The sequence below is a fragment of the Bos taurus genome, chromosome 15 (genome assembly GCF_002263795.3).
Source record: "Bos taurus isolate L1 Dominette 01449 registration number 42190680 breed Hereford chromosome 15, ARS-UCD2.0, whole genome shotgun sequence".
Lineage (NCBI taxonomy): Eukaryota > Metazoa > Chordata > Mammalia > Artiodactyla > Bovidae > Bos > Bos taurus.
The window spans coordinates 13,286,200-13,292,111 of NC_037342.1; positions in this window are offsets into that span (position 1 = coordinate 13,286,200).

Here is a 5,912-nt window from a genome sequence, read left to right on the forward strand (position 1 = left end):
AAAAAAGTTGACTCAGGCTTACAGTATACCTAAGAAAATGTAAATGAAAATACAAAATTTTTCAGAGCTTGAATTAATGCTTGTCATTTATTTATACTTGTCAATATTCTCCCTAATGGCAAGAGAACTGAGACAATTTACTAAACATTTGTAACAAAAAAGTGTGCAAAATGGATGGAACCATTTTTGCTCAACCCTCTCCTCCCCATCTCGTACCAGAGGTACACACCCTGGAGTGCAGGAATTGCATGGTCTGTGTACCTTATAGTGCAAGGACAGCCAACTATTTAGAACAACGTGTTCATATTCCTAAGTAGAGAGTTCGAAGAAGCCTGCTAATTTCTATAAAACATCTTTCTGGGTTCTGTATAGGCTAAAATATAATTTTATTTTTAATATTGTGATATACAAAAGGGAAGGGGATTAGAAAAGCCTTTGAAAGAAAGTATATGGGGAGCTAGGAGTGCAGCTCCTAGTCCTTCTCGCCTTTATTCTATCACCCTGGAGAATGGAAAAACAGTATCAGATATGACTCCTCATTCATGGGTGAACTTAAGAATAGAAATGGTGTTTGCTTTCTGCATGGTCACTTCTGAAGGTTGACAATATATTATTCAGTGGGCCCTAGCACAGAACCGCAGCACTGCCCAGGGGTCTACTGAGCCAAGCAGAGGAAGAACGGCTCAGAGAAGAGGTGAAAGTTTGTATTGCTGCTGCTGCTGCTAAGTCACTTCAGTCGTGTCCAACTCTGTGCGACCCCATAGACGGCAGCCCACCAGGCTTCCCTGGGATTCTCCAGGCAAGAACACTGGAGTGGGTTGCCATTTCCTTCTCCAATGCATGAAAGTTAAAAGTGAAAGTGAAGTCGCTCAGTCGTGTCCAACTCTTTGCAACCCCATGGACTGTAGCTTACCAAGCTCCTCTGTCCATGGATTTTCCAGGCAAGAGTACTGGAGTGGGGTGCCATTGCCTTCTCCGGTGTATTGCTAGTAGGACCCAAATAGTCACAATTGACCTTCAATCTTTCTTTAACAGAGTGTCACAGAAAAGCTTCCAAAAAGAAACATGCACAAAGACATCACACCCTTCAGACCCAAACAAACTGAATAGGAGGATCTCTTTCTCTACCATTGCCCATCACGTGAGCAGCAGGCCTTTCATCCCTGCTGCCCTACCTACATGCCAGGATGAGAGTGACATCCTCAGGTGTACAGACTCAATATGAAGACATAAAGGAAGGACATTTAGAAAGAGAGCTTGAAATCCTGAGTAATTGAAGAAAGGATTATATCAAACATCTTATTGAATGTTCATCCAAGAGAAATATAAATTTCAATAACTGGATTAATTGTGGATATTATTGTGATAGATGAATCAATAATGAAGAAAAAAATGATTCCTTCTCTACGTGAATTTGGGGATCCAGAGACTAGAACCGCTCATATAAACTTTATATTTTAATATATCAACATGAGAGTCATCAGGAAAGATACACATGGTACACAGCTGATTAGTACACAATTGATTGACCTACAAGTATATACTTTACCTAAATTGGTAAAGTCCTTACTCATCAAAGGTCTTACTCAGAAATGAGGATTTGGTTTTGGGCTAAGGAAATTATTAATTTGACGTGTTGCTTTTGAAATTTTGTTGTTTGCTGTTGTGTATTTTGGTGTAAGTTGGGCCATTTGGTTGAGGTTGCTTTTAAGTCTTGCCCTAGAGAGGGCGGAAATAATCAGCTCAACCTGAGTCACAAGCCCAACCCTGTAAGAATCAGAAACTGGTTCACGCAGAACCACTTGTGGTGAGAAGAGGACATTCCCACAAAGAAAAGATACTAAAAAAAAAACAAAAACAAAAAAAAAAAACAAATGTGAGTTTAACACCTGTGTGAAAGAACAAGAAGACAAGTGTAGAGAGAGAGAGTACTTAGTCTAGTGAAAAATACTGAACTAAGAATTCCTACAGAGCTTCTTCAGAGTAAAAGAGAATAAAGAATAATATAATTGTTATTGACAACTAAAAAGAAGTGGAACAGTTAAACAAGAGAAACTTAACTGGGTAACACATAGTAGTTTTCTCAGAAGACTTATCTAATGATCCTCAAGAAAAAAGAAAAAAAAAAGGAAAAGCAAGTGTTGGAGAGGACAGAAAGAAGGCATCATATACTAAACTAAAATTATGTGATACCTTATTTTGGAGAACTAAAAGAAAATCATCCACTATTTAACTATCTGATACAATGTATATTCAGAATTAAAGACCTTTGTGTGACCTTTGTTGTAGTGGTTTCCAAAGTCCAGCTGCATATCAGAATCACTAGGAAAGAAAATTCAGCCATGTCCGACTCTTTGCTATCCATGCACGGTAGCCCGCCAGGCTCCTCTGTCCATGGAATTCTCTAGGCAAGAATACTGGAGTGGGTGACGATTCCCTTCTCCAGGTGATCTTCCTGACCCAGGGACTGAACTTGGGTCTTTGGCATGGCAGGCAGATTCTTTACCATTTGAGCCACCAGGGAAGCCCAGAGTCACCAGGAGTACTTATTAAAAGCAAGGATTTCAATGATCTAGATTGAAGCCTAAGAAGCTGTACTTAACTTCCCTAGCAATTCTGATTTAGGTATCCTTGCTTGGGAACCATTGTTTTACACTGTAGTCTCAAATACTGATCATCCTAGCCAGGTGTTTGAGAAGACTTTGGACATTTGCCCATAGACCCATCTGTTTCCCTTGACCTACTCTCCCAACTCTTGTTAAGGTGGAAAGAGAGGACAGGTTGACACCATGGCCTGTTTTTCCCCAGCTGATTTCCTCTGTGGGAGGTAGCGTTAAGATATGAGATGGCAGAGGAAGGAGGGAAGGCCCGTAGTATTGCTGCCACCCCTATCACCATCCCTACCTCACACCAGCCTCTCCTGAGGCTGCATTTAAAATTTTGGCCATGAGTTTTCCATGGTTTCCACTCTACCAGACTATGTTTCTTCCTTGATTCCAGCTCAGATAGACAGACCCTACTTGTAGCACTGGTTTCTGGGCTCTGGAACTCTGTCTCCTTTATTTTCTTGAGCTTTGGAGGGCTCTGGAGGAGAAAGTTGCTTTCAGCTGCCAATGATCTCAAGGTTGCCTCCCAGTCCCCTGTTCAAACTCTCAGGTCTTCCACCATCCATGTAACCAATTCTCTGTATTCAATTATTTCAATTTAAAAACATAAAGTGGATTTTGACCAGATCATGTCTGATACTGTGTGGTTAACTGACCGGTAAATATATTTCAAATACAAAACACATACGTGATGATGCTGATATTTCAGATAATAGTTCAAAAGGCAAAGATCCCTATAGACATGTATTATTAATACAACCATGATTTGTATTTTTCATTTACAGGGCTACCACAGCAGTACATTAGAATGGAGGTGAGTTTTATTATTGCATAGAGAAAAAACAGTATGCTCAGAAAACAGCTTTTTCAACACATGTTTTAACATATCTTTAATTGAAAACTCATGTTCCACCCAATAATAGATGGAAATGTTATCTGTGGCCTAAAACTTCTGATAACAGAAGTTACCAATCATTACATCATAAAAGAAGTTTCCTACAGTTCCTCTGGAATGGAAAACTTATGATCTTCAGAGATACATCAAACCATATGCTTAATATATATTAAATGTATATTTGATTTTGGTAAAACTGATATTCAAACATTTACTGATAGCAATTTTTTATGTATTTTGAACACAAGTATTTGATAAAAGACTTTCATGGGAGAACAAAATATTATAAAGATTTACTTATGTGGAAATTCTAGAAGACTGCTTTTTCAGGAAGAATTGGTGTTTTTGAACTATGCTGCTGGAGAAGACTCTTGAGAGTCCCTTGGACTGCAAGGAGATCCAACCAGTCAATCTTAAAAGAAATCAGTCCTGAATATTCATTGGAAGGACTGATGCTGAAGCTGAAACTCCAATACTTTGGCCACCTGATGCAAAGAACTAACTCATTTGAAAAGACGCTAATGCTGGGAAAGATTGAAGGTGGGACGAGAAGGGGATGACAGAGGATGAGATGGTTGGATGGCATCACCAATTCAATGGACATGAGTTTGAGTAAGCTCTGGGAGTTGGTTATGGTCAGGGAGCCTGGTATGCAGCAGTCCATGGGGTGGCAAAGAGTCAGAAAGGACTGAGTGACTGAACTGAACTGAACTTTTTCAGTGTATCTCCAAACATTCTTTTATTGCCATCACTGGTTATTATAGACAACTATGTGACACATTTAACTATTTACACAAAATTATATTATCCAAGCTTCTATTAGCAATATGAACACCATCAATAGCTAGAAACTTGTGAACATAGAAATTTTCACCAATTAGCAGAATAAAATAATAACATACTAAAGCATTTTCTGAAAAGATTATTTATTATACCTTAGGTAGGTTCAGTTCAGTCACTCAGTTATGTCTGACTCTTTGCGACCCCATGAATAGCAGCATGCCAGGCCTTCCAGTCCATCACCAACTACCAGAGTTCACTCAAACTCACGTCCATCGAATCGGTGATGCCATCCAGCCATCTCATCCTCTGTCATTCGCTTCTCCTCCTGCCCCCAATCCCTCCCAGCATCAGAGTCTTTTCCAATGAGCCAACTCTTCGCATGAGGTGGCCAAAGTACTGGAGTTTCAGCTTTAGCATCAGTCTTTCCGAAGAAATCCCAGGGCTGATATCCTTTAGAATGGACTGGTTGGATCTCCTTGCAGTCCAAGGGACTCTCAAGAGTCTTCTCCAGCACCACAGTTCAAAAGCATCAATTCTTTGGCACTCAGCCTTCTTCACAGTCCAACTCTCACATCCATACATGATCACTGGAAAAACCATAGCCTTGACTAGACGGACCTTTGTTGGCAAAGTAATGTCTCTGCTTTTGAATATGCTATCTAGGTTGGTCATAACTTTCCCTCCCAGGAGTAAACGTCTCTTAATTTCATGGCTGCAATCACCATCTGCAGTGATTTTGGAGCCCCTAAAAATAAAGTCTGACACTGTTTCCACTGTTTCCCCATCTATTTCCCATGAAGTGATGAGACCAGATGGGGTGATCTTCATTTTCTGAATGTTGAGCTTTAAGTCAACTTTTTCACTCTCCTCTTTCACTTTCATCAAGAGGCTTTTTCATTCCTTTTCACTTTCTGCCATAAGAGTGGTGTCATCTGCATATCTGAAGTTATTGATATTTCTCCTGGCAATCTTGATTCCAGCTTGTGCTTCTTCCAACCCAGCGTTTCTCAAGATGTATTCTGCACAACCAATCACAAATCACCAACTAGGCTTTACACCTCAGCCAATCAGTAAGTTCCTTACTTTGCTTCCATGTTCCCTATATCTCCCCAGCTCTTTTCAGTTGAGCTCCTAACACTTTTGCTTTGGTATTTCTTGGCTTGAATAGACTTTTGTTCCAATAAACTCTTAAAATTTTTAATGTATCTCGGATTTGTTTTTAACAAGATGAACAAATAGCAAAGTTTTCTGCCTTCATAGAGTTTTCACTCTAAAAGAGAAACAGGGATTGTGTGTAAATTAAGCTATAATATAGGAGCGGTGGCTGCGGTCTAACTCAATGAAATTAAGCCATGTCCTGTGGGGCCACCCAAGATAGGCGGGTCATTGTGGAGAGGTCTGACAGAATGTGGTCCACTGGAGAAGGGAATGGCAAACCACTTCAGTATTCTTGCCTTGAGAACCCCATGAACAGTACGAAAAGGCAAAAAGATAGGATACTGAAAGAGGAACTCCCAAGGTAGGTTAAGTGCCCAATATGCTACTGGAGATCAGTGGGGAAATAACTCCAGAAAAATGAAGGGATGGAGCCAAAGCAAAACCAATACCCAGTTGGGTATGTGACTGAT